This window comes from Sapajus apella, unplaced genomic scaffold (assembly GCF_009761245.1).
Source record: "Sapajus apella isolate SASKATOON/1434 unplaced genomic scaffold, GSC_monkey_1.0 scaffold35, whole genome shotgun sequence".
Lineage (NCBI taxonomy): Eukaryota > Metazoa > Chordata > Mammalia > Primates > Cebidae > Sapajus > Sapajus apella.
Genome location: NW_022436975.1, coordinates 23359350 through 23383239, shown reverse-complemented (window position 1 = coordinate 23383239; position 23890 = coordinate 23359350). Strand labels below are relative to the sequence as shown.

Sequence of the window (23890 nt, the reverse complement as noted above, 5' to 3'; positions counted from 1 at the left end):
TCTCCTCAATTCTCTCCAAATATGTCAGTCCTTGTTAGATATGCAAATCCTCCTGAATTCCATAGAGAAATAAATTCCCACTAAAAAATAGACTTTGAAGTATAAAACAAAAGACAGATAATCCATTTCCCAGGGCTGCTTTTGGAAATCCCAAGAAATCCATTAAAAGCTAGAGGTATCGGAGGTATGCCTTTGAGGCACACAGGTTTTGTCACTGCCTAGAGCAACTCTGTCCCTCCAAGATGGTCTGTGACAGTTTTCTCCAAGATACACCCTCCATATCTGAGAATACAGTGCACCCGAGAAGTCAAAATTGCAAATGAAGAACCAAGTGTCAAGGTGAGAATTTCTTTTATGGATGGAAATTTATATTGATTTCCCACATTTGGGATTCATTGAAAACAGCCATCCCTCCTTCCAAGCACTAGTGCTTTCAAGGGTTAGATCAAAACAGCCCAAATGTGGGGGCATGCTAGAAACAGAAGTTATGAATTAATGAATTAGGGACAAACAGACAATGTGAATAATTAGGATCAAACTCTAAGATTCAGTTTTGCATGGCTATGTCATTCTGGTCATGGAGCTAATTTTAAATGATTAGCTGCTACCACCTTTTAAATAGGTTCTTAAATAAAAAACTTAATCTTGATCTATGATTACATATATTACACATGCAAAACAAGGAGAGGGCATTGAAATATTCTATGGATAATTAGAACTGAAGATGATTTATATTTCAAATGTCTTAGTGGCAAAAGTTGGTTTTCTGAATTTGACGTTCAGGTAATTTCTTGCTAAACTGGATGAGATAGGATCTGAAGGCCTTAATTACCCAGTTTTATTGGGTACTCGAAACAGGTAAATTAGTTAGATAATTTTTTTATTTTCACTTGATTTGCATTATTGGTTTTCTATTATCTACAGAGTAAAATTCAACAAAAATTTAGGGTGGCCACTATATTCTAGGTGTAAGGGATTAGACAAAATTAATAAGGTGTGGTCTCAGTCAAATTATAGGGGCATATGTAGGAAAGATCAAGGTAATTTCCTACATTGTAATGACATAATGAAAAATGTTCCATCTGGAATTGTCTAGAATCTAGAAAATGCATTTATGTTACATAAATCTATGCATTTATAAGTACAACCCTAGTCTGTATTTTCCATAAGGCTATTCCAATTTCCTAGTCCAGAACAACAGCAACAAAAACTAATTCAAAAATGCTCTTTTGGGGTAAATAGATATTGACAATAAGAGTGAAAATAAATTTTCTAATTTTGATGTCTGTGTTAGGCTGAAGATATGAATGACTCATTTCTTGGCTTTTTCTTTCTAGTGACAGAGCCTAGATGTAGAAGAACCCTCAATTAGGATAGCGCATGAAAATTAGTCATTTTGAAAAAGCACAGTAAGAAAGGGAATTTCTGAGTTTTAAATACAATGCTTTCTTTTGAAATATCTTCTGGATCATTGAAATTAGTGTATTTGATCTAATAATTTAGCACTAAGAAGCCTGATATTTGCTGCTGGCAAAATTAGGTAAATTAGGATAACCTTTGTATATTTACACAGACACATATCTGCACAAATGTTTAAATACAGTAGTTTTATGCATATGCATAAAGATCCATACATAATTATGAATCTGAAAAGGACACTTTGCTAAACCTTTCTGCTATAATTTGAATGTTCCACTTACTTATTCATGAACTATCATTTAGCGTTGGCTTTATGAAAGATACTGTGTTCAGCACCATGTGGAAACAAAGGTGAAGATACATGTTGCATTTGTGCAAAAGAAGGAGAAAATTTAGAGAGGGACAAATGCCAAATCCACAATAGTTCCCAGTGTAAGGAATCCAGGTGATGGTATCCTCCTCTAACTTATATAACAAATAAAAAGGGACCTTGCAGACTTTCTGGAAGAGGAACTGGCTGAAACTTGTCATTAGAGTTAAGCTTATTAAATATCAATAGCCACTTAAGAGGATTTCCTGAGCTTTAAGTCTGGAACATTCAGCAAAACAACACTCTATGCTAGAGTATAGGCAATGCTTCATCACAACTCCTCTCAAAGATTCGAGGAAGGTTACAGAAACTTATTTTGGAAACTTGAAAAAATAAAAGCTCAAGGATATTATGCCCCGCAAATTTTATGAGCTGTAAATGAGAACTTAAATGGTTATAAAATACAGACTTTCAAAATCAGGAACAAAATCTATCCCTAATCAGTAGTCATATTAATTAGCCCAAGTATTTTTAAATTTATACAGAAATCAATCAAAAACCTCCCTGTACCCTGTACTAATTTAGGCAGGCTGCTGGTCTTGAGTATTGGTCCTAAAGGCGTTAAGAGCTTTGTTTATCTTACCTTCTGCAGAAGATAAGGTGTTCTATCACAGGTTTTATGGACAAAGATTTGCCTCTTTTATGAAACCCTGAGCCTTTGAATTTTATGTTCATCTCTCTCATCCTCACCTCTTGCACTTTCTAACTTACTAAAACATATGGGACTTTGCTCTGTTGCATTTGTTTCTTATTGCTGCTGTAACAAATTATCATTAATGTAGTGACTTCCACAGCACAGATTTATTATCTGGCAGTTCTGTAGCTGAAAAGTCTGACATGGATCTCACTAGGCTAAAACCAAGGCGTCCTGACAGGGCTGTGTTCCTTTTAGGAGCCTCCAGGAGACAATCCATTTCCTTGCTCTGTCCAGCTTCCTTAGGTCATGATCCCCTTCTTCCATCTTCAAAGGTAGCAACACTGCATTGCTCTGTGCCTTTCCTCCATAACGCCATCTTTCTACAGCTCTCCGCTAACTCCCTCTCCCACTTTCAAGCATCCTTGTCATTACCTGGGGCCCAACTGGATAATCCAGGATAATCTCCCTATTTTAAGGTCAGCTAATCAGCACCTTAATTCCCTTCACAATCATAATTCCTTTCTGCCATATGACATAATCTATCAACATGTCCTGGGACTTAGGATATGGGCATCTTTAGGGGAACATCATACTGCCTCTCGCATCTGTCATTATAGATAACTAATAAGTTTCATTCTGTTGTGTTTGCTGATTGTTTTATAACTGTTGGTCCATTTTCCCAACCACTTTCTAAGAGCCCTAGGGGGAGGGTCCAATGGATCACAGGAGTATTTATGATCTCAGTCCCTGTACTTAAGGGATATAGGAAAACAGAACATGAAAATTCTCACCTGATTACTTAACAATACTTTTCAAACATCCCGCCTTACCATCTGGGGTCTATCTATCCCCACCATGTCTGCGTTCTTACTGAGTGACCAGGTGGTCTAAAATATCTAATGCAAACCTATTGCAAAGTGAAATTACAATTCTTGAGAAAGAGGCAGGATTTTATGAACTTATGGAAAGTGATGGAGAACTGCTTAAATCACATATAAGGCTATTGGGAAATGGAGTTTAGAGCAGTCAACATCCAAACAGGATGAACTGGCAAGGATGCTGCTGCCCAGGGTAGCCTTGGAAGAGAGGCCTTGGAAAGACTGATGAAGGTTTCAAATGTGGGTCACACTGCAAGTGGAAAAGTGAAGCCAGGAGGTGATTTGATGCCATGCAATCTAATGTAATTAACACGCAGTTAATTGTCTTTATTCTAAGAATTAATGCATACTTATGATTTGAACTTAAACTTTTATTTATTTATTCTTAAAGAATATATAAATCAAGTCATATCCTTCCTCTTAAAATCCTCCAAGGGCTTCCTCTCACATTTAGAATAAAATGCAAACTCTTCGTCCCAGGCCTGTAAAGCCCCACGTGGCCTTGTGCCTCCACCCTCTCTGACCTCATCTCCTTCCTCCTCCACCTTGACCAGTGATCTGCAGCTACACAGTCCTCCACCTGAGCGCCACCTTTAGGTTCTTTACATTCGTTTGTCCCTACACCTGCAATGTTCTTCCTGTACACTGTTGCATGGCTGGCTCCTCCTTGTCATTTGGATCTCAGGTTAAATGTTCAAGTGAGACCTTCATCATGTACCTACCCCAACCCCTTATATGAATTCCTGGCATAGTATTTATCACTCTGAGACTTTTCTCGTAACTAGGTAATTTGCTCCAAGAGAGCAAAGAAAGTATCACTGTGGCTCACTGCTGTATCCTCTGTGTCAAGAACTGTGCTTGGCAGAGGGTAGGGACTCAATAGTAAGGGAGGGCATGAAGGAATGGATAACTGGATTTACACATGACTTTATTATTGTGTCATTTTGGATGGCACACCCCTGGGTTCAAACCTGATTTTACATTATCATGAAATGTGCTCTTGTCTCTGTGAACATTTCTGTTCATTGGCCATATGGCAAATCAATTCAATCAAAACATTTGGCTTTTAAGTTTGGATAACAACAAACATCTGCACTGAAAAAAAGAAACTGGCTAGACATTTTGGTGTGTATAGAGACTACCTAAGCCTCACCATTTTTTCTTGCGTTATTTGCTAAGCGGCCAAAAAAAGATGGGATAATAATGATGAGTTACTTTAATCTTAGTTGCTTCAACTAATTTTGATAAGCAATATATATGGAGATTGAATACAGTGATGTACATATAAAAACATTTCACACAGCTCATTTAGTGCCATTATTTTGTGAAAGGTATTATGGTTAAATTTTAGCTCTTAATTGTGCTTACTAAAAATGAGAGGGTTTTTTTTTTTGGTATTAAAATAGGTAGAAGTCCCAGAAATGCAAATAAAATAACTAAAGGTAAGAATTGAATAAAATCTAGGTGATAAAACACTTGACAGAGTTGGAAAGCATCAAAAATGTAGTTTTTGTCCCATATTGAAATAAAAAATAAATTTACTGTAATAGGACTTGGGACATGAAATGTATTTATCATGCCCAGAGAACAAACTGATGAATATGAATTTTTTTAATAAGCAGAATAAATGTCAGGGCAGATAAATCTACCACAAAAGCAAACAGAATCTTTTCATAAATAGCAAATCACACAATGCCATGGCCATCTTTTTTTTTTTTTTTTTTTTTTTTTGTCAACTTGCATCAACCTCCTTCCTTTTACCAGTCCTCAGATCTGAACCATGCATATTTATCATCCTAAGGTCAAAGCAAATTTTCTCACTGTGCTGTAGTCTAGGATAAAATCATTAAATATTCCCAAGGGTTGATCAGCTGACGCTGCAAAGCTCATAGTTTCCGAAGTGAAATGTTATCATGGCCATTTCCTTAAGCACATTTGCTGCTTTTAAAGATGATTTTGCATATTTATTTGAGCAATAATTTAACTTACAACCTAATGGCTGTATGTCCAGAGCTATAGGATGGTGGAAAATTTTCCATGGGTAACAGTTTTCATAGGAGATTTAGAAAAAAATAAACAAGAATTAAGATAGGGAATTTAGGATGAGAAGCAGTATAGGAGAAGGAAAAGGGCTTAAGCTTGGGAGTCTCACAGATGGGTTTGAATTCTGGTTCTGCCTCTTTGCAGGGGCATAAATTTTGAGCAAGCTGTGTAAACTTTGGGAGCTTCCATTTCCTCATCTACAAAATATGGATGGTCTGCAAACTTTTCAGGCTGCTGAGGGTTCAATGAAGTGATTTCCATGAAACATTGTGGCATGTGCTGGATGCCTAGCAAATGACCCTGGATTAACTGAGAAGAGCCAGTTTTCCCATGTCAAAAATAGGAAAAATGGATGAAGTAGGCTTAGATGTTTTAATTTACTGAAGAAGTCATTTTTGACTTTCTGTGGGTAGTGACCCAACTGGAAGCTCTTTTCTGCCACATTCCATGACTTGGAACCCTTCCTAAGGTCACTGCTTCTGGGGCTGCCTTCCACACTCACAGCCCTCCTTCTCTCCCCTTTCTTACTCGGGACCACAGTGAGAGCACTGCCGCACAGGAATCAAATAGTGAGATTCCAGTACAGGGAAAAATACTAATTTTGAATCAATCCCCAGTGGGAGAGGGGTTTAAAATGAAGAACCTAATACAGCTCAGGGAGAAACTTCAGGTTTCTTCTCCTGCTGTTTTGTGTGTGCATTGACAATGAAATGTAGCAAAACTGAGAGTGTCGAAACGTCTTGGGCTTCCCTCCATCCTATAACCCACCTTCCTTCAAGCTGCTCCAGCTTCTCAGACCTGTGACCACCTGCCAGGCTCCCAAATTCCCTTCCACTTAGAGCCTATCAAAATCCCATGTGACCAGTCATCCATTACAAGGATAACATTTGATTAAGTTATTTACACTAGGGAATAATGGTTGGCAGAAAGTGATGTGTTAATTCCCGAGGGATTACTTTTCTAATTTAAAAGGAAAAAACATCTCTAGGTACTTTTGGCCAAAGCATCCCTTTAGATTAAGCTGAAGCATCATCCCCTGTATCTAAATGAAGACCAGCTTTGGTTAAGTCTCAGATAATGTTCTATAATACAAAGTTTTACAAACCACGAATGAACAAAGTCATCCATTTAGTCATTTATTCATCAAAGTTCTGTCTGCAGTTTAGGTGTTGTACTTAAGTGCTAAAATGGATCACAAGACACTGGGGTGCCTACATTTTTCGTGTTGGCTTTCTTGATACCTACATTGAGAAGGATGTGGTTCTTTTGTAATGTAAGCTGAATGGTTACCATTTCAGAGAACTGCCTCATATGACCCTGGTCGATTCCTAATTGTATAAGCATATACTTTTGCTATTAATCCCTCCTAAGTCTTGCTATATAAGCATGTAAAATAATTTTGAAGACAGTGGTAGAGCTTTATGGAACACATCCTGCATAATCCCTAACTATGCTGTACATTTAAGTGGTAAACGCTACCATCTCCAGCTCTAATCTGGGCTGCTTCTACCGTTACTGCCTCATGATGACATGTGACTGCAATATCACAGTGCAAAGAAAATGTATTTATTTTACATTAAAAATATGTAAGCAGCACGTGGTTTTAGAGTCACTAAGATTTTTCTATCGAAACACAAAACTGGTGTTCCATTTCAATTGTTTTTAGAAATGACACTGTAGCCTGGCACAATCTGAACAAAGGAGATTGAACTATGTGTCATACGGATTCAGTCTTCCCTTATGTAACTTTATTGGTTCTGAGGATGATGGGGTGTGTGCTGAGGTCCTCACGTGGGAGAACTACACTTGCTATTCCTTGGGATTCTTCAAGGCATTCCTAAATTTTATGTAACAAGCCACCAATGTGAGAGTTAATTTTCTGCCACGAATTGCAATCTACACTAGAGTCTTGATTTAAGTAGGTAACAGGACTACCCCCATCATTGTTTACAATTGCTTATGTGCAAGAGCCATGGAACCAGTGAAACATAATGACTTTGAGGCCTGGGGTGGCTCCTTCACTTCTTGATGTTAGTACTACCTGACTTCTCTGAGCCTCAGTGTTTTCATCTGGAAAATGGGGCTGTAGTGAGGATTAAATAAAATAATGCCCCCTGGAGGCAACCGGAGTTCAAAGTTTATGCACATCTACTTTTTCCTCCATAAGGCTGGTGCTGCTGATTCCTGTGGTGACTGCTGGGAACAAGTGAGGCAGTGTGATGGGACCGGGGAAGGGATCTGAGCCTCACAGGTCTGAAGAGCACTGCCTGAAGGCAGCTGCAGCTGATGTGTCATAGTCTTACTGAGAAGGCATAGGATAAGCCTCTATTACTGAGGAACAAGGGGCTTAATGTTGTTTTGTTCGGGGCTGAGACTTACTTGTATTGAGTCTGCAAAACATCAGAGTTCAATCTCTACCCGTGCCACACCTTGTTCCTTCTTCCATTAAAGCAGGGTCATGACCCATTAGGGCTGCCGCTCCCCACCCTCAACTAGACTTAAAAAGCTCCTTCAGTGTGTGTCTTTTCATCTGTGTCATTCTGGTGCTGGGTATTATTGGAAGAATAAATGGAATGACTTTAGGTATTTGTATTTAGGTAGATGATTCATCTGTGGTTGCTTTGTTACAGAGAATGTTACAGAACTGTAGAATCTGAATCGGACCCTCAATCAGATGATTAGAGAACAGGTTCTCCATCCTTCTCTTTTCTTTCCCTTTCCAAGTCCAGAAATAAAGATGAAAAAATAAGACTGGGCATGGTAGCTCACACCTCTAATCCTAGCACTTTGGGAGGCTGAGGTGGCCGGATCATTTGAGGTGTGGAGTTCAAGACCAGCCTGGCCAACATGGTAAAGCCCTGTCTCTACTAAAACTACAAAAATTTGCTGGGCATGTTAGCACACGCCTGTAATCCCAGCTACTTGGGAGGCAGAGGCAGGAGAATTGCTTGAATCCAGGAGACAGAGGTTGCAGTGAGCCAAGATTGTGGCACTGGACTCCAGCTGGGTGACAGAGTGAGATTCCATCTAAATATATATATACACATACATAAATATATGTACGTATGTGTATATGTGTGTGTGTGTGTGTGTGTGTGCACGTGTGTGTGTGTGTGTATATATAAAATAATGGGGTTTGTTTCGGTGTCAAGAGTTTTACATTTACCACTCCATTTTATTGATTGTTCAAGTGTGTGTATGTGTATGTGTATGTGTATGTGTATGTGTATGTGTGTGTGTTTCTTTTGAGACAGGGTCTTACTCTGTTGCCCAGGCTGGAGTGCAGTGGTGTGATCTCGGCTCACTGCAGCCTCAACCTCCCGGGTTCAAGTGATCCTTTTGCCGCAGCCTCCAGAGTAGTCGTGATTACAGGCATGCAGCACCATGCCTGATGAAATTTTTATTTTTTGTAGAGTCAGGGTCTTGTCATGTTGCCAACCTGGTCTTGAACTCCTGGATGCAAGCGGTCCTCCTGCGTCAGCCTCCCAAAGTGCTAGCATTACAGGTATGAGCTACTGCACGTGGCTGTTGATGTGTTTTGTTTGTTTTCGTTTTCATTAGGGAAATGTCTGTTTTCCTCATTGAGTGAGGCTGTGTGGAAATGTGCCTCTAGTTTAAATTCCTACCTTATCCTTTAGTGCCCTGGGATTGTAAGTTACTTAGCCTCAGTAAGTGTGTCTTTTTAGCTGTATAATGAAGATTTCTACATCCAGTGATGCTGGTAATAGTAACAGTGATATGTTGCAAAGGGGGTTTTCAACCATGAAATTTGGTGGGGTACCTGGTACCATGCAGCTATCACACTCCCTCCTCTCCCCTAAGGAGCACGGTAGTGCCTGTCACATGTTGGGAGAGTCCTGCAGAGACAGTGCTCTCTACTGTGCCAAGCAGCTTTCAGAAGTAATCTAGAACATTTCCTTCAGGTGACAGATCCTGCAGTAGATTTTCCAAGTCCCAGAGTTAGTGTTATACAAACTGCAATTTGTGAATCCCAAATTTCATAAGAGCAGTAGCAGCAGCAGATGGCAAAAATACATTTCTAATTCATTTAAAATCTGCTCCAAGAAATGAGTTCTCCCTGTACTCTTTATCCTGTTATTTTTCTATATGTCTCTTCTATGGCTTCTAAATAAAATAATTATCAAGGAGAGAGACTGGCTTATGTTCCCCTCTGCTGAGAGGCAGCAGCAGTTTATGTCCCATAGTTTTACAGGGGAATTATAATGCAAGCTTTTATTACTGAGAAACAAGGAGCTTAATTTTTGCTGTTTTTCAAGTCAGGCTTTAATGATGGCAAGATACTGGGTATAATTTACCTTTACGTTTATGGAATGTTTTCTTATTTTAAAATGTATAGCTGTGTCAAAGGCAACAGGCAGCCTTAGCCAAGGGCTTAAGAAATTTACTGCAGTCTTGTTTCTCCATGAATTTTATGTACTAAAAGCAAAGTTTTAATAGCTGCTTAGAAGTATCTTTTATAATTATGACTGTGATTGTGGAGGGATTAGAAAATTAACTGAGGCCATGCGTGGTGGCTCATGTCTGTAATCCTAGCACTTTGGGAGGCTGAGGTGGGTGGATGGCTTGAGCCCAGGAGTTTGAGATCAGCCTGAGCAACATGGTGAAACCCTGTTTCTATAAAAATAAAAAAATACAAAAATTAACCCAGGGTGTGGTGGTGTGTGCCTGTAGTCCCAGCTACTCAGGAGGCTGTGGTGGGAGAATCACCTGAGGCCAGGAGGTTAACGCTGCAGTGAGCTCTGATTGTGCCACTGGACTCCAGCCTGGGTGACAGAGTGAAAAAAAAAAGACTGAATGGAAATCAATCAAGAAATGTTTATGAGGAGATGACTACGTGCAAAACACTTGATTAAAGCAGCAAGGCTCTTGCCTAAGGAGCTTAAAATCTTGGAGAGACAAGATACACAGGTGGTATAAGGCAGACTGTGTTTATTGGGTGTATCTTCCAAGTAACACCCTTCAGGGAGCCAGGGAATAGGCTGAAGAGGATTGTGATGGTGTGTTCACACCATCAGGCCTGTTCAAATTCCAAGCTCCTTTCTGGGCCTAGAGAAAGTGTAGAGCCCTGGCTTCCACCTGCGGGTTTCAGAGCTGGAGTTGATTGAATGAGATGAGTTGGGATAAGGTTGCATTGGATCCCACCTGGGAATGGCAGGAATAAAAATCCAAGAGGGATAACTAGTTAGGCCAGAGAAATAAAGCCCTAAGAAAGTAGAGGCTTGAAATATTTCTGGTAACAACAGTTTGCCTTGAAAGGAAGCCTTTTCCTGGGAAACTGTAGCTCTTCCTATGTGCAGGGGGCCAGGGCAAATCCATTGAGCCAGTTTAAACTGGCCATCGGTCAGAAGCCCTCTTCCTATCTTTCTGTTACTGGCTAGAGACTGGGCCCATTTCTGATGAACTCCTACGGTATTTATTTGAAATTGGGCCATCCAAGAAAATCAGGAACCATGTCAGGTCCTGTCCTGTATAACTGGTTGGTACACTAACTTTATTATGCATTTTGGTTAAGTTCCCTCTCTCTGTGCTTTTAGGTAATATTTTCTATCTCGCTTTAGTTTTTGGAAGGTTGATTACTAAGTAGTCAAGACCCATTGCCATCATGACTAACTTTCAGATATAGAAGACTGTACAAGAGGCGACATTGGACTGCATTTGTACTAGACAAATAGGCCATCCTGGAATAGAATGAGGCATTTCTAATGCTGCAGTTTTATTTTAAGGTCCATACTCAGGATCTAACTCAGCTCCCTTACTTGATGGCTCAGAAAGCAGTTATAGAAAATTCTCACAAAGCTGGCTGAGGGTGTTCTTAATGATCTCCTTTCACTAATACAGATCAACCATAAACAGAGCATATCCTTTGTCCTAGAGAGTTTGGCACCCAGAAGCAAAATTCTTTTGGCATTGGGCAGATTCTCTGGGACTGAGTCTCTCTAGCTGAGGGAACATGTGCCATCCTTTGAAAATTAGAGCCCTGTGACTGTTTAATGTGACCTTGGTCAAGCCATCAGATTCTTCTTTTGTCTCTCTTCAGTGCCACTGGATAGCTATTGATTAATATTTACTGAATGTTCACAATGTACCAGCTGCCACTGAGATGCAAGTAGCTGATGATCTGTTTAAATTGCTGCTATTTTGTTTGGTTGAAAGAGTCTAACTTGAAACTTTCTGAGGCAGTCTGTGAATGTCACTGCTACGGCAGCATCAGGGTCGAGGCCAGCTCTAGGCTTTTTGGGGATAAGCTGAATGAGCTCAGAGGTGCAGGTAGCTTTGATCTCTTCCCGAAGGAACTTGACTTGGAGAAAATATCTCTTTCTCAGCAGAGAGAAGCAGATGGTGAGGATTGATGTTTCCCAGATAGAAAGGTGATTTATATCTAAGTCTTTGTGGGAGACAGAATGTCTAGGAAAGAAAGAGGAAACCTTTCTAAGTAGAACTTTTGGCCAGGAGTCAGAAGACTGTCACAAGAATGCTGTGTTCTTTGTCCCCCTCTTTCTGTGTGGCGTGGCTTTCTTTCTAGTGTCTGGGAAAGAGAGAGAAACTGAGAGAGAACAGCCTTCATGATAACAGAAACGTGACATGGGCTTTGAGAAGAACAAGTTCACAGGTTCTACAAGGTGGCAATGCAGATCAGAGCAACAGGGAAGTGGGAAAGGCTGCCGGGTGCCCAGGTCATAAGGCGAGTAAAGAGGCTCACAGGTTGCATTTGAAGTTAAGCACAGTAGTAGGTACACGGAATATCTAAAAAGGAATAAGTTTTTAAACTAAGTTTGATCTAAACAGAATCTTTAAATATATAAAGTTGAGCAATTAAAATTATTTCTGATATAGGGAAAGATAATTTGTGGTATATGAAGGTAGGGAATAACATGCTTTCTTTTTCTTTTTCTTTTTTTTTTTTTTTTTCCAGAGCAACTAGTTTAGAAGTCCCGGAGCTGAGGGATGAGGTTTGATGGCACTCAAAGCTGCAACATTGATTTCTTTAGTCAGAATTAGAAAAACGTCTTGAAAAACAGTAGATTAAAATACCAGAAGACAGTCTTTCTGGCAGCATATTCTACTTAAAATGATGAGCATTTAGAAATAGCCCTTCATACTATCTAAAAAAAATTACATTTTCAAAATTGTAGCAGAAGAAATTACTATTCAGAGTTGAGCTTTGTGATGTTTAAGTGAAAAAGGAAAAAGGCAGGAGAAAAAGGATGGAGGCAAGAGAGATGAAGAAGTAGACACAGTAATAGAAACAATATAGGAATTAAAAATTGGATATAACTACTAATACTGTAGAAATTTAAAAAATCAATAATATATTTTGATGCACACCTTTCTGCCGGTAATGTTTAATACTAATACAAAATGGATAATTTCCTAAAAAACAATAATTTAAAAAATGACTCATGGAGAAATTAGGAATCAAAGTATACCAATAGCCATTAAAGAAACTGAATCAGTAATCAAAAGGCTAAGCTTACCCAGAATACATAAAACTCAGATGCTTTTATATGTGATGCTTAACAAATCTTTAAGCAATAAATAGTCTCTTTATTACATAATGTGTTTTAGCGAATAGAAAAAGAGAAAGCTATCTAACTCATCTGGCTAGTCACTAAAAGTAAACAAGAAAGTACAAGAAAGTTACAGACTACTCTCACTAATGAATATAAATGAGATATTCCTACGTAGAATATTAGTCAATTAGGTCAGCAGTATGTATGACCAAAGAATATTTATTTAAGAAATGAAGGCATAGTTTAATATTTTAAAATCTATTAATGATTACTATGAAGGGAGATTATATCATAAACCATATGATCATACCAATAGACACAAAAAATTCTGATAAAATTCAACATTCATCTAGGATTAAGAATTCTAACCAAACTACAAATAAGAATGTCCTAACTTGCTAAAAGATATCTTTTTAAAATCAAATTATGTATTAATCTATAACTGTAATTCCAACTGAAATCCAATAGAGATTCTCATGACATACGACAAGCTATCTTAAAGGTCACTGGGAGGAGCAAAAAGTTAAAAAGAGCTAAGATACTTTGAAATACAAAAGATAGTCGGACTTGTCATTATTATAAAGTCTTGGTGACTAAGACATGTGATCTTGGTGTGGGATAGATTAAAAAGAACCAGTGAAACAGAATAAGGCGTCCACAAACAACCCCAAACATACATGAAAATACATATATGACAGAGGTGTCATTTCCGATAAGCATGGAAAAAATAAAATCTTCAATAAAGATGGAAAATTATAAAGCCCTATTTCCCAACATACACAAATTCCAGAGAGACCAATGATTTAAGTGTGAGAAGTGAAATTTGAAAACTTTTAGCAAATAATACAGGAAAATATATTTATGACTTCAAAGTAGAAAAATGTTTCTTAAACAAGACATAAAAAGCAAAAACCATAAAGCAAAATATAAACAAATTGGACTCCATTAAACTCAAAACTTCTGTAAAACAAAAACCCCACAATACATATGCACATGCGCGCACACACACGCACCCTCTTCCCCCCGCTAACACACCCACACTGGGAGAAGATATTTGTGATGCACATAACCTTCAAATTGTTACTTGAATTAAAACGGCCGGGCGCGGTGGCTCAAGCCTGTAATCCCAGCACTGTGGGAGGCCGAGGCGGGTGGATCACAAGGTCAAGAGATCGAGACCATCCTGGTCAACATGGTGAAACCCCGTCTCTACTAAAACTCCAAAAAATTAGCTGGGCATGGTGGCGCGTGCCTGTAATCCCAGCGACTCAGGAGGCTGGGGCAGGAGAATTGCCTGAACCCGGGAGGCAGAGGTTGCGGTGAGCCGAGATCACGCCATTGCACTCCAGCCTGGGCAACAAGAGCGAAACTCCGTCTCAAAAAAAAAATAAAATAAAATAAAATAAAAAATAAATAAAACGCATGCTTACAAGTCAACATAAAGTAGACAACCCAACAGAAAAAAAAAGGATGGCTCAAGCCTGTAATCCCAGCACTTTGGGAGGCTGAGGCAGGTGGATCATGAGGTCAAGAGATCGAGACCATCCTGGTCAACACAGTGAAACCCTGTCTCTACTAAAAATACAAAACATTAGCTGGGCATGGTGGTGCGTGCCTGTAATCCCAGCTACTGAGGAGGTTGAGGCAGGAGAATTGCCTGAACCCAGGAGGCGGAGGTTGCGGTGAGCCGAGATTGCGCCATTGCACTCCAGCCTGGGTAACAAGAGTGAAACTCCGTCTCAAAAAAAGAAAAAAGGAGGGGGAAAATAAGTGAATAGGCAATCTATTGTGTGAGAAATGCCCATGGTCCACAAATACGTGGAAAGATGCTCAACCTCACTAGAAATATAAAAAACAAAAGTGTAAAAAATGACAAGATGTCATTTCATCCTCATATTTGCCCAAATTAATGCCAAATACTAGAAAAGAGGAAGCGGAATGAAAGTTCTCATATATTGCTCCTCGAAGAACTAAAACAATACAAAAAGGAGAATAATTGGCAATAAAATAAAAGTAAAAAAGTGCTGCCTTGCGACTCACAACTCCACTTCCAGAGGTGTAAAGAGACCCATGCACAGGTGTGTAGCGAGACATATTAGGAACATTCATTGCAGTGTTGTTGGTAACAGCAAAAACTCAGAAACAATTTATATGTCCATCAAGAAAAGACAATATTAAAATCAATCATGATGTATTTCACAGTGGAACACCACATAATGCTTCAAAATGGGCCTGTTGACAAATGGTTAAATATAAAAATATATTTAAAACATTGCATGAACAAGATAGGCTGCTAACCTCTGTAAAGTGAAAGAGAATGGATTGGGGAGGGAATACCCTGGGGAGTTTCAACTATCCCTATACACTACTACTTTATTCCTTAGGAAAAAACAACATGGAGCCATATGGCAAAGTGTTGGCTTCCAATAGAGCTGGGAAGTGGCCGGGTTATGCTGTTCTCAGTTCTCTTCTACAGATCTGGAATAACTCCTAATAAATTGAAACAAAGGAAAAGCAACAAATGAGTTGCTTTTCTACAACTGAAGTGAAATGCAGCAACACCTGCAGCAACAACAGGTCACTGAGTCAGTTGAGAGACTAAGACCATCCTTGCAGCCAGGTCAGTGGGTAACTAAGAACAGCAGGAACCTATGCAGAGAGACGACAGTTAACGCCCGAATTAGATGCTTGTTGGTGGCTGGCACCCCATTAAATAACTGCCTCATAGTTTCACCACACAGTTTCATCTTCTTTTCAGTGCCTTCCTATTTTTAGAATCTGATGTTCTGAGATAAAGAAACATTTTTGTGCTTCGTAAACCTAGAGAAGTGGACCCTCCCCCAGCCATGTTCTCAACCATCTGGCCTTGCAGAGACTGGGAATCTGGCTTCGCATCAGATTTGTGAAAGCACTGAGAACGTAAATGACTTCTGGGACCAGGAGGGTAAATCATCAGGATCCAGACGTGGGCAGGTGTAAGCCTGGGAAGTGGAGGGGAAGTGGAGAGGGCCTGGAGAAGGCAGCTAAGGAGGGAAGTGGCCACAGCTTTAGCTGATTGTGGGCACATGGAAATGAGGCTGTGTCATCAGATTTTCCAATTCAGAGGAAGCCAGAAATTTGAATTCTTTTTTAAAAATGTGAGATCTCCTGTTTTTTAAATGCTTCAAGTAATTTGAACATATCTTAAAATAATATGTAGCAGAAAACAACAACGAGAACAACATGAAGCAAGCCTCTCCTGGATTCTTTTTCTTTTTCTTTTTCCTATTCATTCTATTTCTAGAGCTCCTTGAAGACTTCTGCTAGCAGACCATCATCTTGTTTAAAATTGGCAGAGAAAGCACCAGCTGCTGGAATCCCACGACCGACTGGGTCTCACTACTGGCCCCAGTTGCTGAGGAACTTCAAGTGCAGAGCAACAATGAAGACACACATACTCTCTTTCCTCTCTCTCTCTCAATCTCTCTCTCTCTCTCTCAACTGTCAACAATTGGCATTGTCAAAAATAAAGCACAGACCTGACATGTCAGCCTTGTGAAATCCAAACAGGACCACTGAATGAGCTGGAAAGAGCCATGGCACTCACCGCGTGATGAACTGTGACCTCAATTCACACTATCCCTTTTATGCACTTCTGCGGTCTCCTCCCACTTCCTCACTCACGTGCATCCCAAGGGTAGCCCCTGAAGCCACGTGAGTTTTTCCAGTTCCTTCATAACAGCTTACCGCAAGTGGGGAAACTGAGGGTCGGCATGGCATAGGTGGCCCATGAGTCACAACACTGCACTGCCACATCCAGAAAACCGCCTCTATGTGGAAGCACCAGTGGTGTCTCAGGAATTTGATGAGTGCGTTGTCGGCACAGGTGTGCATTGAGGGTCTAAATAACACCTGATCACTTCACTATATTTTGTTTTTCCTGCTATGGAAAGAAGATTGTGGAATCAGAAGAAAAAATTTAGAATTGGTACAGAACTGCTCTTATTCGCAGTTATAAAAAGGAACTGTACATTTTCCCAGCCTTCCAAGATGATAACGCTGGGTTTTATTTTTGGAAAAAGTACTTTTCGTCTTGTAAAAATTTAATGGCCTTTCAGTGACAGGGAAGTTCTGAGTGGTTTTTACTGGCTCTTTTCTGGCCGCTGCAGAAGGTGAATGCTAGGGCTAGGGCCTTCCCCCTGCTTGAAGGGATGGCCAGGCAGAGGAAACACGCCCCCTCCATTGTCTGGGTGCTGCTGCTTCGCAAATTGTTCCTGTACAACATTCTTTTCTTCCCTCTCTGAGCTAGAGGCAAGGCAAAGGTAGCCAGACCTTTAGATAAGATTGCCAATATTAACATCTAACTTCTGGTAGTACTTTTCTGTCTACAGATGTCTAAGTGCCTTAATTCCTTTCTCTTTTAGATTTGCAATGAGCAGAGACTTCCTTCTACTTGGTGTTAATATAAAATGATCATACATCTAATCATTAATATCAAACTTGAACCAGGGCTTCTCAAGGTTGAACATGCATCTGAATCACCTGGGGGATTTGTTAAACTGTAGATTCTGATCCTGTTTGTGGAGCAGGCTGCCAGACTGCTATTACTGTCAGGTGATGCTGATGTTGCTGGCTCGTGGACTGCACCTAGAGGAGCAAGGGAGGGTTCAGGATAACAGAAGGGGAGGCTGAGAAGGAGAAGATGCAGTTTCCCTCTTTTTGTTCTGAGGTTGTCCTGTTCTCGCCTTACCCAGGATAATCATCCATCATCCAAGCCTACCTCCTTGGGAGGATGCCTTGGCTACCAGCAAGGACCCAGGAGGAGGCTGGGGGTGTGTGTTTCTTTGTGAAAAAAGACAACAGTGCTAGCAGTCATTGTTCTCATAACAGAAGCTCTGGTTCTTTAGCTCCCCTGACAATTATTCTCCAGGATTCTAGATCAGCAGCTGAGGCTGGAGGAGGTGAGCCTGCAATCAGAAGGTGTTGGTGGAAAGAAGCTCTGTGGACGCTTGAAAGCAGCAAATTATCAGTTGTGTTTGTTTTGAGGTTGTGGCAGACTAGGTAATTGAGAGAGAGAGGGGGTGAGGATGCTACTAGTCTGCTCCAAGATTTTTCCCTGTCGCAGACTGGATGGAGTGAAATTAAGCTTTTAAGTGCCAGGCCTTTTGGCCAGAGTCCCTGGCACACAGATGGTGTCACAGTCAGGCCGGCTCCTTTCCTGCTCCTGACACAGAGGTGTTGAGGGCCTTCAGGCCCTGTAGGACTGTAACAGATGTTGTTTGGTTCCGGCAACTGAGCAGGAGCCTTGGCTGCAATGTAAACATTTCATCAGCTCCGGTTCTTTTGCTGCTCTGCCTTTGAACAATTCCTTTCTTAGAGGTGTCTACGTCCACCTGTCCAGGCTTTCGCTGGTTAGCTACTGATGGGAAGGGGCTGTAATGTATTCCCAAAGCTTGCCCTGCTTATCACTTTACTGCAGAAGGCCCTATATACAGACCTAGGGGGAGAGCAGACTCACCGACTGTCCAGATGCTGCAGTTGACAAATCCCACTCACTACCTCTCTCATACACTCTGATAGAGGTGCTGGCCCATCAGTATTCATCATGGCTGGAGTAAAATAAAGCTGGCAGCCCTCAGTGTACAATGTCTTCAAAAGTTTTAGAATATCTCCAACTAATTCTGATCAGTTTCTAGAACAAAGTTATACCTACGATTTTTCCTAAATAATTTTGGCAATGGTAAAATTTTTTTTTTAAATTAGAATGATGTCCTACTCAAATTAAGAAAAATGAGTTAGGGCCAGGCGCGGTGGCTCACGCCTGTAATCCCAGCACTTTGGGAGGCCGAGGCGGGTGGATCACAAGGTCAAGAGATCGAGACCATCCTGGTCAACATGGTGAAACCCCGTCTCTACTAAAAATACAAAAAACATCAGCTGGGCATGGTGGCATATGCCTGTAATCCCAGCTACTCAGGAGGCTGAGGCAGGAGAATTACCTGAACCCAGGAGGCGGAGGCTGTGGTGAGCCGAGATCGTGCCATTGCACTCCAGCCTGGGTAACGAGAGCGAAACTCCGTCTCAAAAAAAAAAAAAGAAAAAGAAAAATGAGTTAAAGTAAAAGAACAGTCTCCAACTGATAAGACAGCAAATAACCCCAATTCATTTTAAATTGAAGAAGACCTGAATGAGCAGGAGAAGGCGAGTCCACACTTGCCTACTGAGATTTCTTTTGGAAGTAGGGAAAATACTACTTGTATTTCACAGAATACCAAACCTGTCAGTCAAAACTGTAAACACTCTATCTGCTATCAGAAAACGAGTTTCAGAACATGCTATTTCTACATACAAGGGAGAAGTGGAAGTCCACAGGGGGAGCTCTGGTTCACCTAAAGGTCAATTGGCTAATAGGTGGATGCTGCTGCCTGCTGCAAGTCGCCCAACCCCAGTGGAACTGCACCGTGACTCACAGCAGAAGATGCGAATGTCCCTTTGTTCTCAATGGAAAGACTCTTCAGGGCAGGCATGACCACTGCATTGTGTAGGACCATGGGTCTGTGTCATTCTCTTTGTCCCCAGTGCTGTCACACAAATACAGAAGACCAGATTATGCGTGTCTTCGTCTCTTGCCACACTCTCAGCACCTGCAGTATGGGTTCTTGTTCACTGTTGGTCGGCTTGGCCCTGCCAGAGGCTCTTATGCATTAGGCACTTTCAAGTACATCACCGAATCCCACCCTAGTGGGGTAAGGAACACTGCTTTCATTATTCTAATTATGAAAAATCCCGAACTTAAAGAGGTGAATTTTTGTTGTTGCTGTTTTAAAGTCAAAGGCCGCATGGCATGTGTCTGAGCCAGATTTCAAAGTCATCTTGACTCTCAGACTCTGTCGTTTCTATTGGTCCTGCTAAACAGTGAAGGGGTGGGGCCTTGCATTTGTGTGCTGACAAATGAAGCAGCCTTAATCCATGTGACATGTGGTCCCCTCTCTGTGGCTGAAGAGGAAATGACTACAGTAGAGGCTGGCCATTCTGGCTCACAAGTTTGGATTTTAATGAATGAAGGGTTTGAAGACAAAAGGTCACCACTGAGACCCCCCAGTTGTGCCACTGTGGGACAAGGAAGTGGCTGGGAGTCTGGGAGAAGAACCTGACTTTGTGCTGTTCTAAGCATGGGTGCTGCTGCCTCAGTGCACACAGGGGAGCCTCTATGATTCGCCTCATCAGTAAACATCTACTGAGTTCCTACTGTGTGCCAGCCATGGAGAGGCACCGGGAATTCAGTGAGGAATATTCAGAAACAGTCTTTATTTGGGGAAGACACCACCCTTTAAGCAGATTCAGGACAGCAAGACAGAGCTGGCCCGCACAGAGAAATGTAAAAGTTGTGCTAGGCAGATAAGCTAACCCCTTAGGATGTTTTAGATTTGTTTTAGAACTTTTCTTCTTGGTTGTTGTATGCGTTATCCTAATGAGAGCAACTTATGCAAAAATGGAGACCATGTTTCTAACTCGACGCTCTTCTTTTACAGAAAGGTGCATTTCTGTTTTGAAAAGCTGTTCTCTCTTCCCTGTAGAACACGTTTCTGTAACTGTTAGGTAACACTCGTGACAATTCACTGGTGATTCTTAGGACAGAAATTAGAGTCACAGAAACATCTTCAACTTGTAAGAGAAATCTACAGGCTGCCTTCTGGAGAAAGTTTCTTCCCAGAACTAAAGCTGATTAACATCCAAACAACTATCCAGGTACTCTTGCAATGCACAAACCACCACCACACTAGAACTGATGGGGAAGGGAGAAAACTGCAGAAGACCACATCAAAGAAAGCCAGTTTAAGAGAATAACTTTTAAAGGCTCACTGGGAGATGTTGGGGATGAAGCTTTTCTGACAGAGCAATTTGCCTGAGAAAGATGGTCAGAGGTCTTTCAGCTGAGAACTTTAGTCAATTATAATCACAGCTGCACTGCTGAGATGCCAATTTATACTCAGATGCTGCCAAATGGAGCAATTTCCACAATATGCACCACATGCTTATTCTCCAAAGACACTCTCTATTGTAACAAGCTTGGTCACTGCTTCAAGGATTCAACAGGCTGCGTGATGCTAACAGGCTGGTATAAGATTTCACATTTGAGCATACTGTTCTTGGACATGGAGGGGCCATTCTCTATGGCTGAGAAAAGAGCATGGGGAACTGGTCCCATCAGTGAGAAGCTCTTAGATTTGGTCGTGATTATGCTCCAAGGTGTAATGGACTTGCCTGATGGAAGCCATTCATACTAGCAAGAATCGCTAGTGAATTTCTGAAGTTCAATTTGGGTAAGACACCATATAAGTTCAAACTATTCTACTGGATCTCCTATAATACAAAGTATATTTTCTCAAGTGTCTTTTAGCTGTAAAGGTAACAACACAAATTTAAAACAAAAGTGCAGTAGGCAATTTATTCATTTAAATAATATATCTTGAAAGTCCTTTTTAATTTCAGAGTTTTACTCACAAGGAGAACAAAGGAAGAGTTTGGAGGAAATAAGAGAATCAAGAATGATTCATTATGAAGAGATATTATTGTAAGATTGGTTACAAGAGCAAGTCTTATTGAGTAAGCTCAATTTGCAAGTACCTGCTGGGTGCCTATTGCATATCAGCACTGGGATGGGAAATGTTGGATATACAAAACTACAAGTAATGTGTATCTTGCAGAAGCCTGCAATCTAAGACACTTAAGTGTTGGCAAAAGTTATAGTTATGAATTATTAGTTGTGATCTCCTTCTCATGAAATTCATTATTATTTTCTAGGGATGTCTTTGTAATGCTTTTTAATTAAGTATACTAATCAAGATTTTCCTACTTCAAAAGTTGGGAACTTTGTAAGGTATGCATTCTTTCATTAATTCATTCAACAAACATCTATTGAATAGCTTTTGTGTGCCAGGCACTATATACTTCCCTCTTCTACATAATTTTAAAACTTCTTTGGTAATAATTCCTGTTGTATGATACTTTTAGCTATAATACATGTGTTTCATTTGTTCCTTTCAGCAATCCTGTGAGGTTGGCAGGCTGAATATTATTACAGATGAAATAAGATTCAGAAAAGTTAACTGTCTGGCTCAAGGTCACCTAGCTAGTATGGTGGAGGTGGGGGAACAAAACTTGAAGCCATCTGTTTTGACTGCACTACAATAATTTTTCTTTTTTCTTTTCCTTTTTTTTCCCCCTCGAGACAAAGTCTTACTCTATCACTCAGGCTGGAGTGCAGTGGCACAATGTTGGGTCACTGCAACCTCTGCCTTCCAGGCTCAAGTGATCCTCTCATCTCAGCCTCTCAAGTAGCTGGGACCACAGGTACATGACACTACGCTCAGCACATTTTTTGTATTTTTTATAAAGATGGAGTTTTGCCATGTTGTCCAGGCTGGTAGCTTTTCTATATATCAAAAAATTGCTATTCTTATTAAGAGCCACCATATTAGTAGTGCTTTGTCACAGGCAATATATAAACTATTTTGTATATATTATCTCACTGAAATCCTCAAAATTACAACTTATGGGGAAGGCAAAACTCAGATATGTTAATTTGCTCAAGCTCATACATAGGTGGAAAAAATTGACATTTGAATCCTAACCCTATACTGTTTCCCATTATGGGACACACAGTTTCCTTTCAGATGAGAACATAACGTGAGGACTGCTCCAGTTCTGCTTTGTTGAACTCAAATTCAGTTAGAATTTGAAGAAAAATGACTAGAATATAAGTAATATTCAGAACCCAGCCTGAATTATATTCATCTTTTTCTCAAAGCAATTTTAAAATATAATTTTAATATGTTTTTTAAAATTTATTTTTATTGCAGTAAGAACACCTGAGATCTACCCTCTTAACAGAGTAAGTGCACAATACAGTATTGTTAAGTATAGGCACCCCATTGTACACAGATTCCCTAGAATGTATTCATCTTATATAACTGAAACTTTGTGCTCACTGAACAGCAGCCCCCCATCTCCCTTCCCTCTAGCCCCTGGGAACCACCATTCCACCTTCTGTCTCTTTGAATTTGACTACTCTAGGAACTTTGTATAAATGGAATCATTCAGTATTTGTCCTTCTGTGACTGGTTTATCTCAGCATAATGCTCTTTGGGTTCATCCATATGGTTGTCGCATATGGTAGGATTTCCTTAAAGGCTGGTAATATTCCATTGTATGTATGCAGCATGCTTTCCTTATCCATTCATCTGCTGCTGGATATTTAGGTGGTCTCCATGCCTTGGCTATTGTGAATAATGCTGCAACGAATAGGGGTGCAGATATCACTGTGAAATCACTTTAATTCTTTTGGATAGAAATTCAGAAGTAGGATTACCTGATCAGATGGTAATTCTACTTTAAGTTTTTTGAGACAGTTACATACCATTTTCTATAGTGGCTGTACTAATTTACATTTCAACCAACAGTGTGCAAGTATTACAATTCCTCCACATCCTCACCAACACTTTTGTCTTTTTGATAACAGCCAATCTGACAGGTGTCAAGTGATATCTCACTGTGGTTTTGCTTTGCATTTCCGTAATGATTAGTGATGTTGAGCATCTTTAATATATCTGTTGGCCATTTGTGTGTCTTCTTTGAAGAACTATTTAATTCCTTTGTCTGTTTTTAAATTCGGTTGTTTTATTTTATTTTTTGCTATTGAGTTGTAGGAGTTCCTTATATATTTTGGATATTAGTCTTTTATCAGGTATATAGTTTGCAAATATTTTCTCCCATTCCTTAATATGTTTTTAATAAAGGAAGGAACCCACAAAAGCAAAAGTGCCTGAGGCCTATGAAAGTAAAAATGCAGCTTGGTTCCCTTGTCCCCTTCCTAATGTTAATGTATCTAAACCCTTGAGGAGGGTCTGTGAGTTTTCCTTGTGTTTGCTTCTCCCTTCAAGCCCTTCTAGCTGGTCTGGAGGCACACATCTACATCTCTCTGCCTCCCAAGGCCACTTAAACCTGTTGCTGTCATTAAGCTCAAGGCAGT

General features: G+C 40.2%; 1 protein-coding gene across 1 annotated transcript in view; it reads right to left on the bottom strand.

Moving 5' to 3' along the window:
• LOC116563626 (potassium voltage-gated channel subfamily B member 2) overlaps positions 1–18642 on the bottom strand; it is an 82873-nt gene extending 64231 nt beyond the window's left edge. The window contains exon 1 of the mRNA XM_032296333.1: positions 16398–18642. The gene's annotated coding sequence lies outside the window, so the exon portion shown is untranslated. The remainder of the gene's footprint in view (positions 1–16397) is intronic.
• Between the last annotated feature and the right edge of the window lie 5248 nt (positions 18643–23890).